Source organism: Dysidea avara, chromosome 4 (genome assembly GCF_963678975.1).
Source record: "Dysidea avara chromosome 4, odDysAvar1.4, whole genome shotgun sequence".
Classification (NCBI taxonomy): domain Eukaryota; kingdom Metazoa; phylum Porifera; class Demospongiae; order Dictyoceratida; family Dysideidae; genus Dysidea; species Dysidea avara.
In genome coordinates, this window is record NC_089275.1 from 843,977 (window position 1) to 871,442 (window position 27,466).

The window sequence follows — 27,466 nt, forward strand, 5'->3', positions numbered from 1 at the left end:
CAATTTCCCATTTGTACGGTCGGAATTGGATAGAGAAATTCAAGGGCTTTCTTTTATTGTATGGTGTGATGTAGAAATTGTGTGAGTTAAAGGTTGTAAATTAATGTTTTTGCGTGTAGCGTAAAATACATGTATTTTGTATTGGACAAGAAATGACAAGGAATGATGAGATTTTATGATCAGCCTGTTTTACCAAGTTGAGGTTTCAAAAAGGATATTAAACAGATATTAGATTTATTTAATGCATAATTCTTAAATTTTAAAGGTTTAACCCAGTGTTTGAAAACTTTTAATGTTGACCACCTGAAAATGCTCGATTTGACAAATCCCATACATATGTTTTGATATGGACTGCTGCTTGTACTTCTTCTAAGGAAGACTGAACTTCCTCTCCCCGCCGCTTCAAAGCAAGCTTCTTGAGTCTCCATCTTAACTGGTCATCTGTTAACTCAATCCCATGCTTGGTTGCTAGAAAGCTTCTTATATTTTGGTATGTATATCCTTTCTTAAAATAAAACTGTATCAATTCATCTTCATTCAAGGCGGAACCGCGATGAAGAGCTGCACAGTCCGCAACAGCCATGCAGGCGGAGGTTGCCAGCGTATAGTCGCATCTGGTACTGTAGCTGGTAGCTGCTAAACACCACTGAAAAGCCAACTGAGAAATGAGGAATAACTGAGAAGGTAACTGAGAAATGTAACTGAGAAATAACTGGGAAAACAACTGAGAAGTGAGAAATAATCGGGAAAATAAGCGAGAAATGGGAAACATTTGAGAAATAAGTGAGAAAATAACCGAGAGGTGAGAAATAACTGAGTAATAAGTGAGAAATTAGTTTCTCGGAAATAACTGAGAAACTCCCGGGACATGAAACAAATACAGAAGCCTCCAGTAGTCCACTATCAATCCCATGGATAGGGTCCCAAGCCCCCCAGAAAGGATGTACAGCCTCGCAACTCACGTCAACCTACTGCTTGCCACAGATGCCTAGGGGAACATGCTCCTCAAACTTGCCCATTTAAGCAAGCAGAATGCCACAAATGCAAGAAAGTAGGACACATTGCAAAAGCATGTAAAACAAAAGCACGACAAGAGAAATTACCCAAACAGCCAAAGGCCACAAATTATGTTGATGACGTGCAGGAGATCACTGGGCAAACCACACCACTGGATAACTCTTATGACCTGTTCACTCTGTCAAGCAGTGGTCAAGAACCTATCCTGGTATCAGTGACACTAAACCAGACACCAGTCCAGATGGAGCTAGACACAGGAGCCTCCTTGTCCCTGCTGAATAAGCAAACATTTGATGTCATTGCCAACAAGAGCTATACAACATTGAAAACAACAGATGTCCAGTTGAAGACATACACAGGAGAAACTGTTGAAGTCCTGGGAGCTGTTGAACTCATAGTCACTTATGGTGAGCAAACAAAACAATTAGTGGTATATGTTGTTGCTGGGAATGGTCCCAACCTTATGGGTAGAGACTGGTTGTGTAGTCTAAAAGTCTCTATTGGGGAAGTCCACAAGGTGCAGGTGCCAAGTGGATTACCAGAACTTTTGGAAAAACACAAACAAGTGTTCTCAGATGGGCTTGGAACCTTTAAAGGGGGAAAAGTTACCCTCCAGATTGAACCACAGTCAAAACCAAAGTTTTTCAAAGCTTGCACCCTACCATTTTCACTTAAAGAAAAAGTGGAGAATGAACTAGAAAGACTTGAGGCTTTAGGAATCATCACACCAGTTACACATTCAAATTGGGCAGCACCCATTGTTCCAGTTGTGAAGCATGATGGCTCAATCAGGCTTTGTGGTGACTACAGAGTCACAGTCAATCAAGCTGCAAAAGTTGACACCTACCCATTGCCAAGGGTAGAGGATTTGTTTGCTGCCATGTCAGGTGGAAAAATTTTTACCAAATTAGATATGTCACAAGCTTATTTACAGCTACAGTTAAATGACAAGTCCAAAGAATTAGTCACAATAAACACCCACAAGGGTTTGTTTCAATACAACAGGCTACCATTTGGTGTTGCTTCTGCACCAGCAGTGTTTCAACGGTGCATGGAAAGCCTATTTCAAGGGTGTGAAGGTGTTTCTATTTATTTGGATGATCTGTTAGTGACGGGCTCAACCACTGAGAACCATTTGACAAATCTAGACAAAGTTTTAAGCATCATGTCCGTCAATGGTTTGAAGTTGAATAAGTCAAAGTGTGCTTTCCTGTTACCCAAAGTTGAATATCTGGGCCATGTCATTGATGAGCAAGGGTTACATCCAACCCAAGAGAAAGTGAAAGCAATTCAGGAAGCCCCAAAACCTCACAATGTGGCTGAGCTTAGATCATTTTTGGGCATAATCAATTATTATGGAAAGTTTCTTCCTAACCTGTCAACAAGATTAGCACCACTTTACCAATTACTGAAAAAGGGAGCTAAATGGCAGTGGAACAGACAGCATGATAAGGCATATGCAGCAGCCAAGGGTGCACTACAGGGTGATACCTTACTCGTGCACTATGACAGTACACAACAATTAGTTTTAGCCAGTGATGCCTCACAGTATGGGTTGGGTGCTGTGTTGTCACACATCATGGATGATGGTCAAGAACGTCCTGTAGCTTAGGCCTCCCACACCTTAACACCTGCTGAGAAGAACTACAGCCAGCTCGAGAAAGAAGCCCTAGGTGTGGTGTTTGCTGTCAAGAAGTTCCACAACTACTTGTGTGGGAGACACTTCATAATTGAGTCAGATCATCACCCTTTGTCCTACTTGTTCAATAGTTCAAAGACAATTTCTCCTACAGCTTCCTCAAGAATTACAAGATGGACATTGACCTTGAGTGCTTACACATTTACCATTCGATACATGCCAGGCAAAGACCTTGGAAATGCTGATGCACTAAGTCGATTACCACAACCTCAGACTACAGATGCGGATTGCCAGCCAGCAGAACTAATTCACTTGTTACAACATCTTTCATCCACAACAATCAATGCTGCTAGCATCAGAAGATGGATAGATACACATCCATTATTGTCAAAAATCCGTCAGTTCATCCTACAAGGGTGGCCAAACAACCAGCTTGATGAGGAATTTCAACCCTACAGCAAACGAAAGACTGAGCTGTCTGTGCTTGATGGTTGCATTTTATGGGGAACCAGAGTTGTTGTTCCACCACAGGGCAGACAATCTGTTTTACAAGAGCTTCATGACACTCACCTTGGTGCCAGCAAAATGAAATCACTTGCAAGAGCTTATATCTGGTGGCCTAAGATGGACACAGAAATTGAGAACCTTGCAAAGTCATGCCCCACCTGTCAGAAGACCAGTTCATCACCAGCCGAAGCTCCACTACATCCTTGGGAATGGCCAGCACTTCCTTGGAGTAGACCACATTTAGATTTTGCTGGACCCTTCCTTGGTCATATGTTCCTAGTACTAGTGGACGCCCACTCAAAATGGCTTGATGTTCAGCTAATGCAATCAATCACATCTGAAAATACCATCTTGAAGCTTAAAGATATTTTTACAATTCATGGATTACCTCAGAAAATTGTCACTGACAATGGACCATCCTTTACTAGCTCAACCTTCAAGGCCTTCATGGAGAGAAATGGTATCAAACACATTTGTTCTGCTCCTTACCATCCTTCAACTAATGGCTTAGCGGAGAGGGCAGTCCAGACATTCAAACAGAGTTTACGACAGATCCAGGGCACATCAATTAAAGAGAAACTGAACAAGTTTTTGTTTAAATATCGTATAACACCACACACTGTCACAGGAGTGGCCCCAGCAGAATTACTCATGGGAAGACGTCTCCGATCCCACTTAGATTTATTGAAGCCAAACTTAACTGAGACAGTTCAAAGCAAGCAATTAAAACAAAAATTGTCACGTGATAATGAGAAGTCTTTTAGAAAATTCAGTGAAGGTGACCCAGTTTACATTGAAGATTTCAGTCATGCCAAGTCAAAATGGGTTTCAGGAACTATTCAAAAGCCAACAGGCCCAGTGTCATACAGTGTCATTTTGTCTGATGGGAAAATAGTAAGGAGACATGTTGATAACATCAAGGCCAGATACAATGCTACAACCAATGGAACTAATGGATCAGAGTTTGACTTAGCTTTTCAATCAGAGCCAGAACCAACTGAAAACACACAGCATTCTAGTATTCCTGATCAGTTAACCACATCGGATGACACTACTGAAACAACTACAATGTCAACATCAAGACCATCACGAATTAGAAAACCTCCTGCTAGATATGATGACTTTGTTGCTACTGATGAAGCCTCAGAACTTGAAGAGGAGGAAATGTAGTAACGTGACAATGAACAGACTTTATTACTTAATGAGTGTTGATGTAATTGTATGGTTGTATGACGTCATTAAGTAGCTACACTATTTATACTTGTAAGATTGTGTTGTAAGTCAGTTGCTATATGTGTTGAGTTATTAAAAGTATATAGCTATTAAGCGTGCGTGTCTAGAACTAGCTTTAGGCTCCGTCTAGAAGATACAATAAACACTCGTGTCTAGGGATTTCAAAGAATCCTGTAACGTCTTACATGTTTTCTTCAGCATGACCTTTGTCTGACGCTGCTTCTTGGGCTTGGGTGCTTCTTCACACCGTGTTCTTTTAGAAGCCATTGCGGCCAGCTCACAAGATACAGCACTGTAAAATCGTATCGATATCGCAGTCCAAACGCTCGCCTCTTTTTGCTCCTCCTTTGAAGTTGTTAACACGTCTGGCCAGGAGGCCATCCAAAGTACGCGCTCATATTACACAGGCCTATTGAGCGTTGGATACTATCCCTCCCTCCCTCTATTATTAACTCTTGATAAGATGATGCTGACTTATCCAGTGGATGAAGTGTGAATGTAACGGAATGTTTGTGTAGGCAAATCATAGCAGTGGGAACATGTACTTACGCACACTTGGCACACGTGAAAGAACAGTATCTGTTCTGTTTCTTTAGTAACACAACGTGATAAGTTAGTATCGTGTGAAACCATACCACAGTGATACGTTCAGACAACTATGCACCTGGCAATGGAATCTGTGCGATACGCACTCGCAGACACTCAAGCGGGGGTTCTTCATTCCATCACTATTCACTAGAAGAATAAGTACTAGAATCAGTTTCATATAAAACACTATCTTCCTCTGTTTAAATGGCTAGTTTCACCATGAAATAAGTTTTCCCCATAAACTTTATTACAAGGAATGTTTCACCGTTTCATGCAATTTACGGAGTCGTTTCCAATCCATGTGCAACATATATATTATCCGTGGGAAAACACACGTAACAGTACAAGATAACATAGAAACAACACACTTAGTAACTGGTGCACCTGTGAGCGCATGCATAGTTTTTGCTCAATAATAGCGATATTTTCCTGAACCAAAAATCAGGACTGTCAAATAAGTTGTTAACATTTTGTATAAACAAACTACTAGTTTGGCTTCTTGTCTAGGTCCTGACAGAGCCATTTGTTAGAAATAATGTTTCTAGTGCTTGTGATATGAATTTGAAAATTAATTTTGTGACCACAGTGTCTTGTTTCAGACCACTTTGTTGCCATATTTCAGCAACTATACACATTATTCACAAATCCTCTTGTCAGTTCCTCACAAGTGATGTTCTTCAAACCTTAGAATCGTTAGTAAGTTCTCATGGCTCTTCATTGGTCTGATTTTTGGTTCATATTTGGCAAGGGGACATAACAACATTTGAATTCCATGTCAATTAATGAGAAGTTAAGAATGCATAAATATTTGGTAACATTGGATTAAGGAAAATCAAATCCTAAATCATGAAAAAAATGATATAAAGTGTACACGTGGGTTTACGGTATCCCATAACCTTAACAGATGATTACAGTGTGTCATTACTGAACTATTTTAATGATGTCCTAAAGGAGCTTCAGTTACCAGATCCTTGTGGTCCTTTAAGTGCATGTGTACCGTCTTCAGTGATTGAACCAGCTAATAACAGGTAGCTGAAGTTTTGACAGCACCAGCCAGTAGAGGACAGTGTTTTAAGCTAACTCCAGCACAGAGATTTGAAGTTGGGAAAAGAGCTGCGGAGCATGGAGTTGCAGTTAGGGTACTTCAAAAAGAATTATTCTGATTTTTGCTGACTGATATGACTATTAGAAGGCTGAAAAAGCTCTATCAAGCTGAATTTAAAAATGAACACAGATCTGGTAGTACTTCTGATGACAATGGAGAAAGCAAGCCAGCGAGGGAGGTAGATGGTTCACAAGTGGAGTTCTCCATGACCTAAAATAGCTAATTACTTGTGTGGGCTAAGTTTAATTGCAACTAATGGGCATTGTACGGTTTCACATAATTACTTCAGCACCACCTTAATGAAATTCCACATTTCAAATGACACGGCGGTAAGCTCTACTAAACTGAGGACTAGGAAACATGATTTGTGTTTATTTTATAGTTATAACACGCTTACGAGGGATATGAGAAAAATATATGTATGGTGCCCGTGTGTATATTTTTGTCATATCCCGAGTAATCGTGTTATAACTGTTATATTCTACACCCCAGTAGATGAAATGATTATAGATAGCAAGGTATAGTGAAACAGCACCTGTTGAGTTGACATCCTTGATGGATCAGATGTTTTGGATTCTTTAGCAGTGCCACACCCATCTTCTCACGATTGGTGAAGTAGACAAGAGTTAGTGAAGGAGACAAGAGTTCATCGAAAATCCTCCTTGCTCAGGTGAATGATTCTAGGCTCTTGTCAGTATTAGAGACTTGAAATCCTTGATGAATCAGGTGTTTTAGAATCTATAGTGGTGCCACACCCATCTACTCGCGATTATTGAAGGAGACAGGAGTTAGTGAAGAGGACAAGAGTTAGTGAAGTCATCAAAAATTGCTCAGGTGAATAATTGTTGGTTGATTTAGGTGCTTGTTATTAGAAACTTGTTTACCATTTAGATAAGGATTTCGCTGAATGCGTGAAGTTACACCATATATGGTAAGCATAGCCACAAAGCGTGGTATATATCAACTATATACCACTTTGACACCTCAGATCAAAGGAAATCACAGGGTTATATATCACATATTTCCCTGACCACAGGGCAATATCTAGATATTGCCCTGTGGTTAGGGCAATACCATGATATAGCCCTGACCACAACTGCCTTTGATGCTGAGGCAGCTACAAAGCATCAGTTCCCTTTGATTATTTATATAGAGATGCTTAAAGTTTTGCATTGTGGGTTTGAATTAGAGCTGCTTAAAGTTTTGCATTTTGGGTTTGAATTAAACATGTTGATTTAGTCAGGGGCATTGTTGTGAAGTAAAAAGAAATGATTGAGTCAGCATTGCATAGTTCAGTTACTAAGCAACACTAAATAATCATTTTTGCAATGTGGGGATTGTTTTTCTACAGAGTACATTTCAACTGCACGAAAAGATGCCTCAAAAATTCACAACCTATATGTCTAAGTGTTTATTTTAGCACCTTAGGTTACTTTATTTATCCACAAAGTGGTAATTTGGTTTAAAATGGTATCACTACAACCAGTGAAACCCACAATCATTTCTTTTTTGTGACCACAATTTAAACCCACAATCGATTTTTGCAAACCTCTGTATAAAAGTAATGTGGTGAATGCAGGTTTGTCTTCCTTCACCTATTAGGTGATCATGCCAGAGTGGTATATATTACTTATACCATGGCCACTCTGGATTTGCCTGATATATATGCCCGCGCCCTTGGGCCTGCGGCCCTCGGGCCTGGGCATAAATATCAGGCAAATCCCTTGTGGCCATGGTATAACTATTAAATATACCACAGTTTGCCGTGGTATCAGTTATATACCATGGCGCGGCACTTTTGATCTCAACCACAGGTGTGGTATATATTGGACTTATATAATCAAGGACTCAACCATTACAAACAAAGTCACTCACACAGATGCTTTTCAAAATGAACTCCCATATATTTCATCTAAACACTAAAAAGGCGGCTACTAAACCAACCACTCTTGGTCCAATTCCTTTGAAATGTCAAACAATGATTCATATATACGGTATTCCAGACTGTTTATTCTAATTAAATTAATCGGTTTAGGGTGAATTCCCATGGTCTTGGCAACGGTGAATCCTACAATACATTCCTCATACATTATGCATTGGGTGGAACGATGAACAAGTGGCAAAATTTATGAAAAGGTGGTGATGTGCGCTGCAGCTAGAGCCATGAGAACAAGGTGGAGTATTCCGTAAAGGTATATGAGTAATACATAGGCTGTTTTCTTTTGTGGGTACCACCACATAATGCTGCTGGCGTTTCGAAAGTAGACAAAAATCACTGTGTTTTTTTACACCATTATACATGATTTTGGGAGCATGGCCAGTTCACACAGCATAATTCATACACAAATACTGACTGTATTTATTCCGTCTATGTTTAGGTGTTGGAACTAAAAGTCCAAATACTGATTCAACTTTGTCTCAAACAAAATCAGACCACAGCTCCCAGTAGTGAATAAAATTAGAGTCATTTATAGATTTGAGGTTCGTTTTGTCTCGTTATAAGGAGTTATTAAAATTAGTTGTTCCAATACTGAATAAAGACGGGGTTAGAATATGTAGTATTGGAACACTATTTTTGCTGTGTCAATAGTAATGTATTAATAATGTTCAACATGATCAGAACAAACAAAGGAGAGACCAATTACTCTACAGAACAACATCATCTTATACAGTGAAAAACAGTGTACAATGCCAATCTCCAACAAGATGCTCAAGGTTGTAGTGACGCTCAAAGTAGTCAATGGTACTCAAAATATATCATGACATCACTGCCACCAACACTGCACACAGTTTAATCATCCAAGTGTCATTGCTAAGGTGACAGAATTCATGCTTATTATTATTATGGATTCATAGCAATTAGCTATTAAACGTGAAGTGTGTCAGAAATAGCTTGCCCTTTACTAGCAAATTATCTTTTTTTACAATCTTGCTCCTTCTCCACCTACAAAATACCAACACAACATAGTATACCAAGTTTTCAACCATGCACAAATACAATTCTACTCACTCAGGCTCACCCCACGATGTTGTTAACACCTGTCTAGTATACATGACTTGGGGGACTAATGGACTCCTCTGTCACTACTGGTAATGTAGTGGTTATTGTTGATCATCTTGTTAGTGGTGTGTGTTGTTGACCTGATAAAGTCCATCAAGGCACAGTTGTCATGGCGATGATCATCCCATGTATATAGCAGATGTGCCACCTTGTATTGGAAATGACCCAATTTGACACTCTCCCATAGCTTTTATGAAGTTTTGCTATAATTCTAGATGGTGTTACTCTTAAAGCATGTCTGGAGAAGTTTGCAAGTTGGACATATATCTAAACTTATAACTTTGTGCTGATCTTCCTGGCCAGCTTGCCAGCCCTATACCAATTTTTAATCCCTTAGTGATTTGATTTAGTCTTGTTTTCTGATGATTCCATCTGAACTTACCACTAATAACCGTTACCTAGCAACATCTATTGGCTGCAAGAGTTCAGAAGATGGATAATGACTTTTTATTACATGACCTTTATCATTCTGGATTAATTGTTGAACTTGTTCCAATTGATCGAGAATTATATGTGTAGGCTGCTTCATGTCAGACATAATTGCTCAAGTGGCTAACACGTGTCTCAAATCAAAGAGAACTGTAAGATCACTGTTTGAGCAAGCTGCTCATGTTGTCTTCTGCATGTCATTTCAGTTAATTCCAAAGCTTGCAGACTTGCATCTCTTTCTATTTTTGTACCATAACTTTAGTGTATGTCTTGACAGGGCTCCTATGCTGACCACATTGTGGTTATCAATACCATGGGGGTATACCCCTAGTCTAGGCTCCTGTAGCTGCACATGTATTTTATTAATTGTTATATATAATGAGTACAGGTCATTGTATATGAGTACAGGTCATTGTATATGAAGGATTAAATGTGAACAAGTCCCACAGTTGTCTATAAGCAGTATTAATTGATGTATTCCCTAAAAGTAGTCAATTCAGTGGTGAAGTAATAGCTCATTTGTTCTGCGAAAGCATTGAATACTTCTACAAGGGAAATTAAAAATAAATGAGCTTGTACATTCAGTGTGCACAGGTTACTCTTATGATCTTCGCTTTGCTTTTCCGATTCTTTGTTTATCAAGTCTGAATCTTGTTCTTTTCTATGAGAAGGCAAATTCTTCTCCCTGTTGCATACATTTAACGTTAAGTTCTTTGATTTGCTGTTGCAAAGATTTTGTTGCGGTGAGACTTGCTGCTTCTGTTAACTTCTTAAGGCCAGTAAACTTGTGGTCAGCTTCAACCATGTTATTTTCAATTATGTAGAATGCTTCTATACCTATTTCATTAAGTTTCTTCCACATCTGGGGTTGGGGTTGGTGAATGATCCTCCTGCTACATAGGGGCTTATGCTACTTGATTCTCGCCACTACTCCCTGCAACTGATAAAGCCATTACTAGCTATATTTTAGTTTAAATGCTCGCGTTGTAAGGACAGCTGTACTAACCTACAAACTTGTCATGACTAACAACGCATGTTATGTACATCACTGTTTGGCAGTATTGGGAGTAACGCGTTACTTATGTAACGTGTTACATAATATTATTACTTTTGTGGTAACTAAGTAATATAACGAAATACGCTATAAAAACAGGTAATATAACTCAAGTTACTTTACTTACGCATTACCTACTGTAAGTAATATAGTGACTGTAACCAGTCTAATATTATGTAATATCATTACTACAAGTAACGAAGTTACTAATCTCATTAGTAATCCACTGAGTAACGCCTAGCCACAACGAAGTAATGAAGCCTACTGAATGAAGCTTATTCACCAGCTTCTTACTTATAACCAAGATTTTCACATTGTCCAATTTTCACATTGTCCAACAATGCAATCATGTCACGTGATAAGGTGGTAGTTTCACACATGACAGCTTAAGGCTGTGGACACAAAGTAATATAATATGTAATATTATTACAGTTACTTTATTTTATGGGTAATATGTAACTGAAACTAAATAGTTCAGTTGCAAGTAATATGTAATATGTAACTAGGTACTTTTAAAAAGTAACTTACCCAACACTGCTGGTTGGTAATGTAGAGTGGGCCAACCAGAATTTCATTTACTGGTATAGACGTTGGAACACATAGACAATGGAGAGACACAAATTAGTGAGAGGTGATCGATAGTTTGAGTGCCTTGACAAGCTTTCCTTGACAAGAACCAGTGAACTGTGGTACAAGGCTACTGAGGAGGCCTCATGCTTCTATTTGCAGAATTACCAATATTAGCCCACAGCATGCATATGACTTGCAATCCAGAACACACAGAGGAGTTTACAGAATTAATTGTTGATAATCAAAATGGCGTAATTATTATATCGTTGGTCAGATATATTCCAGTATGAAAACAGCTGGTTATAATAATTTCATGTAGTACCTATGGGTGGTATGTTATGTGAACAATTTCGTCCTTCAATCGAGCGATTGCCATGTAGTAGCTGCTTCAGTGTGAATTTTTTGCAATGAATTTATCAAAGACTCCTATAAGTAAAAAGCGATTTATACAATTATGTTCAAATTATGGTGCACAGCTTACTTCGATGTTCTCCTTTTTCTTCCAGCTCTTTCACTTATTTCCAGCTGCTTTTGACTACGTTTTAGTTCTTCGCATGTTTGTTCTAGTTCTTCTTTCTATGAACCAACTGTACATTTGAGGTCATCTATTTGTTGTTGGAATTTATCGACAGCCTCTGATTTTCTTTTCAGCTCTTTAAAACTCTCCTCCACTTAAATTACAATGTCTTTATAGATGAAGATAATTTTTTCACTCCTTCATATATTTCAGCTGTAGTACACTGTGAGCTACCCTGGCTGCTATGAGTCTCCATGTTGTACTTTATCAGCAACTGTAAGTATTGGACATACTTTGTCTTGTGTTATACTTGTTGACGCTGTAAATTGTTTGTTATTTCATGGCTTATTTGTAATATAAAATTTAACTCAATTAATGTAAGGAGAGATACATGCATATGTTTAGTTACATTGAGAGTACAGAGAAAATGTGATGATCCTGTGATTGGTTAATTATAAGGTTAGGGCAAACCTTATACTGTTAATAGAATGTGGAGATGAGATGCTTCTTACCACTTGTATTTTCTATTAACTGCTGGTGGCTTACATGACACTGGCACTGGCACTAGCTACATAATGTGCTGCTTTATCTCATACAGAATGAAGCCATGGCTGAATGAGTGTGATGTAGTTGTGTAGTTGTTCGGTATTGTGAAGTGATAGTCACTGCTGACCTGTTATGCTGGTGTTCACTGAAGAAAGATAAAAGTTCTCAATCCTGAACATGATTACCATGCCGACTGTCAGGAGTTTTATAAATCATTCCATCCATTACTGGCTTTGGTGGGAAAACAATAGGTACAAGGAATGGTGCATTGTTTGAGCTCTTTTCTGACAGTAGCTATCTGCACACATGTACAGTGTATTGTGAGGTAACTGCTCTTGTTGACCAGCTTGCATGATCTGCTCTGTTGGCTCTACCTTCTCCCAAGTTCAGATACAGAGAGTTGATTACTGGCCTTGCTACATTTCAGGAGTGGTTTGAACAGTTTGTAATTGGTCCCCTCGTGGTTATGCTTTTTTGGTCCTGCATAATTGGTTGTTGAATTGCATACCAGGTTCAGTCTAGTTATAGGTAACCAATGGACTTTATCCCGAAATTACGTCACAGACTTAAAAATGACCGCTGTAGTGTGGGGGGAGCTTGTAAAATTTGTATGGGCAACTATGGGAAAAAAAAGACTTTTGAATGGCAATATCTCAGCCAAGAAGGAAGATATCAAGCTCTAACCAGCAGGTATGTTTATAAATTAGCTGAAAGAATTTGAATCTAGTGTTGTTTTGAAAATCAACCGAAAATTGTTTTTACATACTTATTGTAACATCTTATAGCCATACCTGCTAGTTAGAGTTCGATATCTTCCATTTAAAAATTTTCTTCTCATTCGCCCATACAAATTTTATGAATCTCCCACTACAGTGGCCATTTTTATGTCTGTGACGTAATATCGGATAAGGCTCATAGACAAGAGGCAAAGAATGACAGGAAGTTGGGTCATTATCACATTTAATCAGGCAATGCCCTCACTGCACTAAGTGAAAGTATGGTCTACTGGAATAATTTACAAATGCTAACACTACAAAGAATACAATAAAGGAAACTAATGTTGTAAGTGTCTAATGTACCACATGTATGGTAAACGTTGTTGACAATGTTTACATACCATACCATTATAATTAGTCTGGTATAGCCAACCTGCAAGCATAGCGCGAGGGTCTGGTGACAGCTGCACTTGTGCCACTCTTACCAAAAACTGGTGCGCCCAATCAAATCACTCATAACGGCATTCTATGATGTGATTTCCTCTATAGCCAGTCTCGAATTAATTCACAGATGCTATGCAGCTGAAACATTGACAGGCAACAGTACACAACATCCTCTCTAGTAAGTTTGTTATATATCAATTCTACATCTAGCATAAATGTAGGAGTTTGTCTCCATTCAAGTGTCACCATCATATGGTAACCGAAAAGTGTTGATGTGTTTACATGCTCATTTTTGAAATTCATTGCATTCCATTTGCACAGGTGTTTAATGCGGCTGTCACCAGACCCTTGTGTGTCACTCATATGCCAGACTAGGCAATAACAACCCAGCTAGGTAAGGTGCAACAGGCAATCACCCCTCACAGTTGAGGGTAACAAAGTGACTGTTCTAAATATATTATAGCATGTAAAGCAGTCTTGGGGTCAAAGGGTCAAATACACTTTCCAAACTGTTTAAATACAACTTTAAATACTTTGTTAATATTAAGTTTTCCAAGTGACTTGACTACTTAATTGTATATCTACACTATACACATGCTATCTTCTTAGCCTGACCACTTTTTTGGGCCTTGCTACGACTCTGCCAAGGCTGTAGCAAGCGTCCAGCTGGTCCAGTTTTGGTCAGCAGCCACTTGGAATTTTGTTAAATATTGAGATAGTCTAATAGAGCAGTCAATACAGTATCTCTAATAGAGCAGTCAGATATACAGCCTGTAGGTTTCAGTTACCAATCTCACAATTGCATTGATTGTTCCAGTCAGAGTTGCTTCTAAATTCAGTCTTAGAGCGCTAAATTTTTCCTGTGGGGACATTCCTTCAGTTCCCCTAGTTTGGCATGCTACATTGCTGAATTAAGGAATTAAATGTTAGGTTTCTGCCGATGACCGGATAAAGATTTTTTTTAAATCGCCAAAACTCAAAATTTAGTCTACCTCACTGCCTGACCACATTCACAAACCTAGAGGCCAAACGAAGCAGCACATGGCCACCATTTTACACCACAATAGCAAACTCTCCAGTGGGATATTGGGGTTCCGATGAGTGTAGGCCCTCTGCACCTTGTGTTTTCTTTTATCTTCAATAAGGCTGCTTGTCTTCTTTTTTCCTACAAAACCATATCAAGGCATTAGTTTTCCATATCATCACATTCTTACAGCAGCATATTTAGATGCCAAAGAATTATTTTAAAGCTGGATTTCAGAAGCGCTTCAATCCTGGCACTACTGTAAGAGGTATACTAGCTAGATATCTGCAACTTTGCAATTGGGATCCCATTCGTGATAGGTTCGCGACCACACCCATCAAAGAAAGATCTTAATGGTCTAGCTAGCTGTACACCCCTTGGCTGACTTACTGATTGATACTCTAATACAACAGTCACTCTAATACAACAGTCATGTGTGATATTCTAATAGAACAGTCACAAGTTACATTGTAGCTAGCTGTGCTACAACAAAAACTAAACAAACTAGTTTTTTAAACAGTTGGTAATTTAAAAATAAAGTAGGGATCTGTGCAATAAAAAGTAGTGAAACAAGATATGAATGATGGTATTACAGCATAGCTCGGTGAGAAAGTCCCTGCTTTGGCACATTTTTACTTCATTTATAAATTAACAATTTTTAAAATACTAGTAACAATGCTTATGAGCATGCTTACTCCATATTAGTGATTCTTGCAATAGTGTCTGCTACCATTGTGCTGTCCTTTGTTCTGCTGCAGTAAATACTTTTTTGTCATTACAGGTACTCCAAGTACTAACATGTTACTAACCTACAATGACCACCTCCAGTGGACATGCTACAGCAACGTTGGCCTGCCAGTAAGGGTTCACTGTCAAGCCATTCATCTTCAATGATGTGTGAGGTGTGAATACTTTATTACAGTTGGAGCAATGGATGGTAAGTGTTGATGTTAGTCCATCATGATGTGTATCATGTATTGTTACAGTGACCTGGTTAACTGGAGAATTGCTGCTGAAGAAGTGATATGGCTTACGACAACTTGCACATGATCATGGAGATGTACCATTCAATGGTGGTTTTAGTTTACCTAGTATCAATATCATAAGTTTTTTAGGGAGTTTCCTTTTCTGGAATTCTTCAAACTTTCTTTTTATAACATGATGTGTTTGAGTTTTTTTATCAGTATACAGTTATAATTCACCTTAGAAGCCAGCAGAACTCAGTGGAATACTTTTGCATCTAACAAGCACTTGTAAATGAATGACATGAGCAGCTGATGTGGGTATCTGTTGCACAATATGCATGCGTAAATATGGCAGTTCCACAATGTAAGCTGTCTTGCCAAAAATACTGATTATCAACCACTTTATCTGTTTGTTAGAGCCATTGGTCTGCAAATGCTCAAGGATAGACTAGCCTATTTTTGAGTATAATCTGCTTCTCGCTCTTAGGCATCATAACATGTCACAACAAACACAGTGGTGTCTTAATATGAAACTGGCCAAGGAATGAATATAGTATTGTTACAGTTAAAATTTCTTGTCAGTTCCTCAACAGTTGCTCTCTTTGAAGGCAGTGCATATGAGATGCTAAGGGGAATGCGTAGCTTTGCCAATTTGGAACACTCTGAAATAACATAGCAGAAATAAACCTCTGATAGCTCTACTAAATGGAAAAGAGTAAGCATGTTTGATGTACACCTTGATCAGAAACAAACTATAGCTAATTAGCAAACCACTGAATGTGTGACATAGCCCATAGTTCCCAATTGTATGTGATGAATGTTGCTTACTGGTTTATGGTAACTCTGAGCTATGTGAGTAACACAATAGCTCAGGAAAGACTACTGCATGCTATTGAGAATTACAGCACACATAATAAAGCACAGTAAGTATAAAATACACACTGAGTTGGCCAGTAAGATACTAGACACTATACCAAATAGGTTGTAGCTATTTGACAATCATTGTTCATAATGAGGATGATATATGAACAAGACCTATAGTCAAGTGTTTCCTTTGTAAGTTCTAATAGAGCCAGTAAAACTGGTGTTCCTGTGACCATAAATTGATTGACTGCACCGCAATATACATTAGACTTGCAGTGATCTACTTCATGGAACTTTGTTGTAGCTTAATAAAATGGTAACAACACTATTGAATTCTTAATGATTACAGCTAGTGTTTGACTTGGTGTTAACAATACTAATTGTATATGTAACAATATAACAATGTATAGTGGAACTAGAAAAGAGCCAGAACTGGTACCGATAGTACCTGTTGAAGAGTGCAATGGTGAGGAAGGTGGTGATAAATGTAGTCGGTGACTATCGGTAACTAATTGTAGATTGTACATAGGAAGCAGCAACAACCAGGAAAACCCACAGCAGTCTGTTAGGAACTCATCAATTATAATTATGTAGATGGCAACAGTAAATGGGTCCAAAAGTCATATAATTGTATGGCACATGTATGTCTCACCTGCAGAGCACTGTTTGCTACTAGGCACGCCGCATGCAGATTCATGGTCTGTTCACATAGCCATAGGCAAATACTCTAATAGAACAGTCAGTTGACTGCAGTGGTCCCATGTGTTGCCTGTAACTTATTAAACAGACAAAGAAAATGCAATAACTATAGAAATTTGTTGAATTCTTATGCTTATCATGATCATCTCACCATTAACACCATAGTAGGTTTTGCCCTGGTTTATGTCACAAAGAAGAAGTTATTTTATAGAGAGTTCAGCTACAAAGAAACCATCATGTAGAGAGTTCAGCTGCAAACAAATCACCTGTAGAGAGTTCAGCTACAAACAAATCTCCCTGTAGAGAGATCAGTTAGAAGAAGTTTCCTTGTAGAGAGTTCAGCTACAAACAAATCACCCTGTAGAAAGATCAGCTAGAAGTAGTCACCTTGTAGAGAGTTCAGTTACAAAGAAACCATCATGTAGAGAGTTCAGCTACAAACTAGTGACCTTGTAGAGACATCAGCTAAAATAAACTACCTTGTACAGAGTTCAGCTACAAAGAAACCATCATGTAGAGCCTCGCTCCAGGTATGTTCACAAGCCATCTTTGGCAGGTTTTAGTAAACCTATACTTTTTGAAACCTACCAACAATGGTTCAGGAACATACCTCTGTAGACAGTTCAGCTGCAAACAAATCGCCTGTAGAGAGTTCAGCTACAAACAAATCTCCCTGTAGAGAGATTAGTTAGAAGAAGTTTCCTTGTAGAGAGTTCAGCTACAAACAAATCACCCTGTAGAAAGATCTGCTAGAAGAAGTCACCTTGTAGAGAGTTCAGTTACAAAGAAACCACCATATAGAGAGTTCAGCTACAAACTAGTGACCTTGTAGAGACATCAGTTACCTTGTAGAGAGTTCTGCTACAAAGAAACCATCATGTAGAGAGTTCAGCTGCAAACAAATCACCTGTAGAGAGTTCAGCCACAAACAAATCTCCCTGTAGAGAGATCAGCTAGAAGAAGTTTCTTTGTAGAGGGTTCAGCTACAAACAAATCACCTTGTAGAAAGATCAGCTAGAAGGAGTCACCTTGTAGAGAGTTCAGTTACAAAGAAATCATAATGTAGAGAGTTCAGCTACAAACAAATCACCTGTAGAGAGTTCAGCTACAAACAAATCTCCCTGTAGAAAGATCAGCTAGAAGAAGTTACCTTGTAGAGAGTTCAGCTTCAAAGAAATCATCCTGTAGGAAATTCAGCCACAAACAAATTGCCCTGTGGAAAGATTAGTTAGAAGAAGTTACCTTGTAGAGAGTTCAGCTACAAAGAAAACAAATCACCTGCACAGAATTCAGCTACAAACAAATCACCCTGTAGAGAGATCAGCTAGAAGAAGTTACCTTGTAGATAGTTCAGCTACAAACAAATCACCCTGTAGAGAGATCAGCTAGAAGAAGTTACCTTGTAGCTAGATTATTCAGCTACTAACAATTCACCCTGTAGAGAGGGCATCAAGAAGAAGTCACCTTGTAGAGTGTTCAGTTACAAAGAAACCACCATGGAGAGTTCTGTAATAAATATATGTATTATATATATAATTTGTACATTTACTGATAAAATCAGAAATATTTAAAGTACATCTGCTTCATCTTTTCTTCTTCCTGTGGTAAAGAAGAAAAAGACAGGTTAAAAAAGTCCCAAAGCCGGCCGGTGGTATACAAATACAAAAAGAAATGAAATCTAATCTAAAACAGCCAAGCTGTAAAAAAACAGTGCGGCCCTCAAAAAGGCTATGGTGAAAAAAGATGTGAAATCCAAGGTGGCGGCCAAGAAATGGCTGTGATGGTAGGTTAATGGTAAAAATTTTAATAACAGCAATTTAGGTGAATCTTTTGCCAAGACCAAGCGGCACAAAAATTCACCTGAATTGGCAAAATTCGAGGCAAAATCAGAATCACTACGAACAAAACTAAATAAAAAGTAATCACAAATAAATTTTAAAAATGCTTACCATCACTGCATGGCCACTGAGCTGGCGAGGCTCTGGGTTAGCTATCGCACTATTGCTCGCTGCTCGCTAGGCTACTGGTATCTCAAATTAGACACAGCTAGCTACACGTCGCCTCGCACGTCTCGGACCACGTTCTATCGCCCACGCGCAAGAAGTGGTTGACAGTGAAAAAACAGTGTATAAGTATCATACAACTGTTTAAATATATACGTTCTTTGATATTGTATATGCATTAGTTTGCCAGTGATAGTTATAAACGGCGAAAAGAATGTAATGAATTGCCCGCCCACGCCCAATTTGCGCCTTCGTTAAAATGGCCTTGCTCAAAGACGATTAAATGTCTATGACATAGTTTTCTGTATAAATACTTTGGTTTGTTTATCATGCTGTAATATTGTGCTGCTGTGTTATGCTATAATAATATTAATGCTTATATTATTTAATGATGTTTGTTTCTATTACTTTAGTGCACGGTGGGAGGTGGAAGCGTCCATGATGATGATTGGGTAATGTGCAAAACTGCAAATAAGGTGAGTGTATGCTTTGTAAAAGAAGCCCACGTAGCTGTGCAGGGCTCATCTTCTGTACAGATCAGCTTCTGTATAGTCTTTCATTATTTTATTTTTCCCGGTAGCCAACGCCCACGCAAAACACAGAAATGGTGTACCAGAGGGGTTGCCAACGCCCACGCAAAGCACCCAACTGGCGTATACGAGACTCCCAATCGTAATGTATTTTTAAAAGCATTTAGTGATATTGCTAACTAGTAACTACCTGTACAGTTGTTGATCTACATCTTGTTCTAGTTATTCATGATCGATCATTGTCTACTTTGTTAAACTCACTTTCTCCATTATTTTTACATGATTTAGGATTTGGTTTCTAATATATTTGTGTATTTCTGATTGGATTTCTCACATAGCATACAAGAGTCCCAAGGCATTGGCTACCCCTCGCTTTTTACCAATAGCCAGTTCATCTTTAGTTGACAAAGATAGTGTGACCATCTAATTATGATATTACAAACTAAATTAAATTCTTGATCACAGATACACATTTCCCTTGTTGCTATATGTGGCACACCACAAAATTAACCAATGTAAACAACCATTACCATACCTTGTAGTGTTTTATTTTTATGTGAATATGTAGTGAAGTGTGTGTGTAGTGTGTTTGTGTGTGTGTGTGTGTGTGTGTGTGTAGTGTGTGTGTGTAGTGTGTGTGTGTGTGTGTAGTGTGTGCGTGATAAAGATTTTTTTAAATTCACCAATTTAAATGTGACTGTTTTTTCCACTGGTTTATACGTTGGAGAACTGCAAACAAATAACTTGAAATTTTTATAATGACCATTTTTCAAAATATTTATTTGATTACATGTACAAAATACAAAGATGTATCACGTGATCAAAAAAAGTTATTAGCATGACGTACAAGGACTATTGACCATTGAAATGTTGATGAATTAAACATTCAAGAACGTAATACTTCTCCATTGCAACTCGCCCACGCAATATAACGCGCGCGTCATTAATAATCAGTGCTCAGCCAGGGTATGCGACTATTGGATTGAGATGGTGATTTTTATAAAATTATTTGTACCGTGTAAAACGTTCGTCACGAACGGTATAGCTAACTGAAGTATTCAAGAAAGGATAGATCTAGCCTGGTATAACCTGGAATCGTTAAAAAGTTCGCGCCTGGATTGTTGGGGTGAGCCAATATTTTCATTGCCAATGGTTCTATGTGTAATGTTAAACCCCCTACTTTGTACCATGAAGAAGGTCGTATTAAACTGTTACATTTTACGTGAAAGTAGATGTCATGCTGGCCATTCCTGCTAGAACCTGGAAAAGGTTTAAAAGTTATCTGACGCTCCATAACAGAGCCTTGAAAACCTGCTTCCAGTGTAGACGCGTGTATCTTGCCAATAAAATTTTTTTTATTAAAAGTCGCTTAATTGTTGGATATGTTATCTAGTATGCCTGTTCCCTCCTTTGTGTCTGAAGATGGTATTTGTGATATTGACATAACAGAGTCAACAGTTCTTCAGAAGCTACTTGAGCTCAAGGTTAACAAAGCTCCTGGCCCAGATGGTATACATTCTTATGTCTTAAAAGCTTGTGCTAACACACTTTATGTACCTTTAACCATTCTGTATTCTCAATCCTTATCTAGTGGTGTCCTCCCTGATGAGTGGAAACAGGAACACGTTGTTCCTGTTTTTAAAAAGGGTCAAAGAAACTAAGCTTCCAACTACAGGCCAATTAGTTTGACATCTTTAGTTGTTAAGATCCTGGAATCTATTATACATTCTGAAATGTTAACCTTTCTTGATGGGCAAGGCATACTTAATGGTGAGCAACACGGTTTTGTTAACAGGAAGTCCTGTTTTACTAACTTGTTATCAACTTTTGAAGAGTGGACTTCTGCTTTGGATCGAGGATTTGGCATTGATGTCATATTTCTAGACTACAGTAAGGCATTTGATTCTGTACCTCATCATAGATTGATCTCCAAGTTGGAAGCATTTGGTGTTCGTGGTAATTTGTCTTTGTGGCTATCAAACTTTCTTTCCAACCGCTTCCAGAGAGTTGTGTTGAATGGTCACTTGTCGTCTTGGGCTCAGGTGGTGAGTGGAGTCCCCCAGGGGTCTATTTTAGGGCCCTTGTTGTTTATATTATATGTTAATGACATCCCAGACCTTATTGAAAATAATGTAAGAATGTTTGCTGATGATACAAAAATTTATTCTGTTATTCATAGCTTTGACGATCACCTTAGGCTGCAAAGTGATGTTGACCGATTGTTGCAGTGGTCTCACACATGGTTGCTTCGGTTCAATATAGCTAAATGTAAGCTGATGCGGATTGGTAACTCTGCTCCGTTCACCTACTCTATGCTGGACAGTTCCACCAACTTACCCTTTGAAATCACAGAAGTGCAAGAAGAAAAAGATCTTGGTATTTGGTGCACTGAAGACTTGAAACCATCTCTACAGTGTCGTAAGGCTGCAGCAAAAGCTATGCAAGTTCTTGGTTTGCTAAGAAGGTCCTTCAAACTTTTTTCTGTTGACTTGTTGACTTTTTGTACAAAATGTATGTCAGACCTCACTTGGAGTATTGCATCCAGGTCTGGAGCCCTTACTTGGCGAAAGATATTGATCTCCTAGAGAAAATACAGAGACGTGCCACCAAGTTATTACCTAGTTTATTTGATTTACCATACGAAACTCGTCTAGAGAGACTTGGTTTATATTCACTGTATTGTAGACGTCAAAGGGGAGATCTAATTGAGACCTACAAGATATTGAATGGTTACTATGACATCAACCCTACCTCATTTTTCACTTTGAGTAATACGGATACCACCAGAGGTCACCACCGTAAACTCTTTAAATTTCGATCTCGGCTGCTAGTGAGGCATAATTTTTTCACCAACAGAGTAGTTAATTTGTGGAATTCTCTTCCAGCAGATGTTATTTCTGCACCAACCGTGGCATTGTTTAAGAAGAATCTTGATGATTATGGAGAACAACAAGATATGGGCACTCTCAAAGGCCTGCGGCCTAGCTTGACAGACTTGTACTGCCAAGCAATTTTTGTCCATTAATAATAATAATAATAATTATTATTATAAAAAAGTCACTACACGTGTCAACTGCATAAAAATATTACTGTTTCAGTTGAACGCACAGGAATTACGTTGTTCGCAACCACTTTGGTGCTTCTTAGTAAGTTTCTTTTATTGTTACTGCTTCGTTATTGTGACTACAGTATCGGCAGTGGGAAGATAACTTGGCAGAGCATCTCGCAGAGCATAGATTTATTTCATGTAGAAAGGTGTCAACGGAGGTGCGGATAGAGGATAAACATCAGTTTCCAATCCCTGGTGGGTGTAGTATCTATGGACAAGCTAACTTTGTTTGATCTGGGGTGTCCTTTTCCACAACGCAGTGGCTATTCGTCCGGCAGCCGGACACCACCTTTCTGCGCTATTCGTCCGGCACTTCCTGTTTGCACACGTGAGGGCTCACGTTGCGTTCAGGTTGAGGCGCACTATTAAAACAGAAGAGTCTTGGTTGGTTCTTGGACGAACTATGGCCGTATCCTTCGAAGTTGGTGACACCTTCTCGTCCTATAAAGATTTGAAGAATCGTGTTGGACAGTTTGAAAAAATTTATTTCGTTCAGCTTGCCCACAGGGATTCCAGGACATTGGCAGCTGCAGCTAAGAGGGTGCCTAAGGTAGTGGAGAAAGCAAATGAAGAGCTTGTGTATTACAGCATTGTGTTAACTTGTGTGCTTGGGGTAAAGAAGCACAAATGTGAAGGATCCGGTGTTAGACCAACACAAAAGTGAGTCCATGATCAGTGTCTGTAGTGTCAGTTATACAGAGCTCTCAACTGGTGGAAATCATTTTGAGTGAGAACATAAGTGAAAATGAGTGAGATTGGTATTAAAATGAGTGAGATTATGTAGAGGGCAGGAGACTCACCTGCATTGTGTGAATCACACTCCTAAATGCAAAGGATTTTGCCTCTAGAGGGTCTGCATGGGGTATGTGAAAAGTTTGCAACTCAAGACATTCTTAGGTGCAATTTTGATCGATAGTTCATGATTTTTGGACAAAAGATCAAACAGATTTTAATCACATACAGTAAGGGATTATATTGCATAATGTATATATACAGTAGCTATTATATAATTCACTGTTTGCTGCTGTGTGCCCTGTTATATTCTGATGTTACTTTCTTCGAGGATTTAAGCCACACCACTTATGCAGGACTGCATTTATGACAAGGCTTTGTTTTGATTATAACAGATAATGACCTGAATGCAAACAGTAACAATACAGCATGGAAATGACTTAGTCTATAATAATTGCATGTTTAAAAATAATGTGAAGTCAGTTAATTAGCTAGCTATAAGGTGTGTGCAATGAGTTCAATAATGGCTTCTGTTTACATGGCTTCTGTTGATCGTTGATGGCTGAACAACCCTAACATATGTGAATATAACCATAACAACCCTATGATATACCTGTCCTTACGAGTGATCATGTGATGCTAAGAAACGGCTGCTTTAGTTCGAGATTCATGCTTTGAGTCAGAGAAATTAATTCGTGAGTTTAGGTGTTGTGGGTGAGAGTGAGATTTTGCTTCAATTCGTGAGAGTTGAGAGCTCTGGTTATACTCTGACTGAGTTTTTGTGTCTTGTGCATTGGCCAGAGGGTACATGACCAAATTTAATTGTGAAAATAGCCAATGGCTGATGGGTTGCTGTATTTGGTGGATCAACGGATCTCGTGATGAACATATTATTCTACTACTCATTGGATTATTGTGTAATACTAATTATTTTACTAATAATGACAAATGCTGCACCTTCATCGCTAAAACGTCCACGCACCGTTTCAGATTTGTGACTGTCTCTGGGAAAACCGGTCTTATCACCCATTTAAAAGTATCGAGAAACGTCGGTTTTAAACATTCAGTGTGTTGTAGCTGGCCAATGGTGGTAGGTACGCATACCACATTTTCACACGTTTCACAGCAATTTCTTACCTTCCTGATCATCCACTGAAGAAGTAATCAGCAGCTAAGTTTCCCGCCATTTTAGATAGTTTTTAAACCGAGGTTGTCTGTATCAGGCGAGCTCCAGAAGGGTGGGAGGTGGGGGCCCTGGAAGGCGGGCAAGATGGTGTTCAAAAATTGAAAAGAAACGTGCTGGGATGAACTGGGCCAAGTTATAGGCCATTCAGGGCTCAGAACTGGCTAAAATGAAAGGAAATTTACAGCGCAGGTCATTGTCCAATACCACGGAGCTGTACAGCCACACACAGCCATCACCTGGTTGGCCAGGGCTCCATCAAGACCCCAGACCACTCGTACGGCTCGCCACTGTGCTCTGAAAAAACAGCCAGCAAAAGCAGACCACTTCAGTCTGGTTGACTGTGGCAGTGAAACTTGATAGTGCATTCATTAAGCTTTGTGTTTGTGTGAAAAAATCAAACTTCCTGTCTTGGGCAATAAGAACGGTTTTCGTAGATCCAGTCACATTTATGGATTTAGCTAGCTACGGAAACACAGATTAGATCCACTACCTAGCTTTAAACACAAGTGTTTTAAAAAATATATTTTTAGTCTAGAGGATGAGACTAGGTACAGCCAGCCCATATCACAGCTGTAATCCTACAATCATTCTATAATTTACCTTCTTTAGGCTTTATTCTCATGGGAGGAGAGTGTGCCGTGGCCCAGACCGCTGAAGTGAGTCAATTCACCAGCTTTCCTGTTAAGAATATTTGCTTCTATAAAGATTGTCAACAGTGTTAGCTTGCCAAGTTAACTTACTCAGGATGTATCAGGAGTCAGTAAAATCCAGTCTCCTCAAACACATGCCTATCCATGGAAAACAATGTAGCTACTTGTGCAGCACCAGATAGTGGACTATATAGACTATGTACTGTATACATAAGTTTAATATGACCGCCATAGCTAGCTAAATCCGTAAATCTGAAACGGTGAGTACAGTTGAGAAGTTAAAATGAAGTGAGCAGTGTTTTGTCATTATACTAGTAAACTAATTATTATATCAAGAGTATTACAACACTGACAATGCTTACACATCTCCAATGAGCAGTGGAATATGTTCATCATCTGAACTGTCTACCCGTGATCTGTCAACCAATGATTCGCCCAATACAGCAACCCATAGCCGACTGCAATTTCTAATAGTTTATATACCATGTATATACTATTTTATGTTTCTGCTTTGCTGTATTTTGCAGGACAATCAAGCAAGGCTGTCCTGCTTCAGTGAAACTTTGCTTGACAGAAGATTGCCAGCAGCTCACAGTGTCTCGATGTCAATACATGAATGATGTCAATAAGGTTGTAACTGATGTTGATTGTGTTGGTTGTGTATGACAGCACTAATGCATAAACTACTGTATAGAGAGAAACTTTGACAGGGGTAAACTTTAGTTAAATTGCATTTGGCAAAATAAAAACTTTGACTAATTCAAGCTCATGCAATGTTTAGCTATAAAGAAGCTAATCTGAGACGCTATGAGTAAATGGCGGATTTGGCTAAATCGCCAAATTTGTCAAAATTTCCCTCTATACAGTATTATTGGAGTTGTTGATACTATATACTTTTGTAACCTTTGGTTTGCCTGCACATTATTTATTTGTATAGTAAATTGAATTACAAACATATTGTTAAAACTGGCCTTGAAAGCCTATGAAATAGTGTGCTGTGTATTCTAAACCACTTTGCATGGTAAATACGAGTTTGCTGTGGATAATTACAGCTATTAAATTAAACAATTACAATGAAATTCCATTTTTTGCTAATAGGAGATGTACAGCCATTTACCAAGGTAAAGAAAGTTAAACAGTGCAGAAAAGGATGAAGTGAAATTGCTTTTGGAGATGAACGTGAATGAGGGACTAATACAACAGTACTTAAGCTTATAGGAGAAAAGATACAAAGCACTTAATTTAAGCACTTCTCAGCAGGATTGTTATATGAAAAATTGTAGTTTTGTTGTGTAATACACTTGTATGGATTAATTGCTAAAAAATGTAAAACAACTAATAATGTGCATGCACAGACTAAAAGAGTCAATGTGTTGGAGTATGCAGTACTGCTATGTGGTCAACTAACACTAAGTAGGAATGTTGCTATAACATGAACGACAAAACCACACTGCACACTTTGGCTTCTGCTTTAAATTCATGCACTTGAAATGATACCATACTAGGCAACTATCACATTGTATGGAGTCGTCTTCATCATCAATTAATAGGGCGAGTACAGCTGCCACAGTAATAAGCAGGATTCTTCTTTATTGCTTCCACCACATTATGTACAGCCATCCATCCATCCTGAGTGAAGTATTTCTTGCATGGATCCAAATGGACTTGGTCATCTAAACAAGATGCTGTAATGCATTCCGGTAGAATTTCAACACCATCTTCCTGAATTAAGCCCTTTCGTACAAGGACAATCTCTGCATCACTAGGTTCCACAAACCACTGTAGAATTACTAGAATCCAGTACAACAATAATGTATAATATAATAATTTATGTGACCTGATTTTGGCCGGAAAACCTACATTTTGTACACCATGTTAAAACATATATAGACAAACAGTATTTTATAAGGCCTCTATAAGTCCAAGAACCATTACCATAAGTCCAAGAACCAACCAAGACTCTTCTGTTTTAATAGTGCGCCTCAACCTGAACGCAACGTGAGCCCTCTCGTGTGCAAACAGGAAGTGCCGGACGAATAGCGCAGAAAGGTGGTGTCCGGCTGCCGGACGAATAGCCACTGTTAATGTAAAGGAGGAAGCTGTTCGAGCATTTGTTAAAGGCAAAGATGTGTTTGGTATTTTGCCAACTGGGTATGGCAAATCAGTAATTTATGCTATTCTACCATTACTGTTTGATTTCATGTTTGGTAAGTTTCTTGAAATTTTTGTGCAATGTGTCTAAATAATAATTATGTTGTTTAATGTTAACGAAGGTTGT

At 38.6% G+C, this 27,466-nt stretch overlaps 2 long non-coding RNA genes across 5 annotated transcripts; both read left to right on the top strand.

The window, feature by feature from the left end:
- The first annotated feature begins 4,813 nt into the window (after nucleotides 1–4,813).
- LOC136254611 (uncharacterized) lies at nucleotides 4,814–15,692 on the top strand. Of its 4 annotated transcripts, none has more exons than XR_010700576.1 (5): nucleotides 4,814–6,759; nucleotides 6,816–6,923; nucleotides 6,981–7,020; nucleotides 15,232–15,387; nucleotides 15,437–15,692. It is a non-coding gene; the product is annotated as an uncharacterized lncRNA (long non-coding RNA). The 4 variants fall into 4 exon arrangements; XR_010700575.1 differs by having other exon boundaries at nucleotides 6,825–6,923; XR_010700577.1 differs by having other exon boundaries at nucleotides 4,814–6,418; nucleotides 6,582–6,923.
- Nucleotides 15,693–19,047: 3,355 nt separating this feature from the next.
- Nucleotides 19,048–26,553, top strand: LOC136253218 (uncharacterized). The gene is made up of 3 exons (XR_010700008.1): nucleotides 19,048–19,457; nucleotides 25,716–25,818; nucleotides 26,287–26,553. It is a non-coding gene; the product is annotated as an uncharacterized lncRNA (long non-coding RNA).
- The last annotated feature ends 913 nt before the right edge of the window (nucleotides 26,554–27,466 follow it).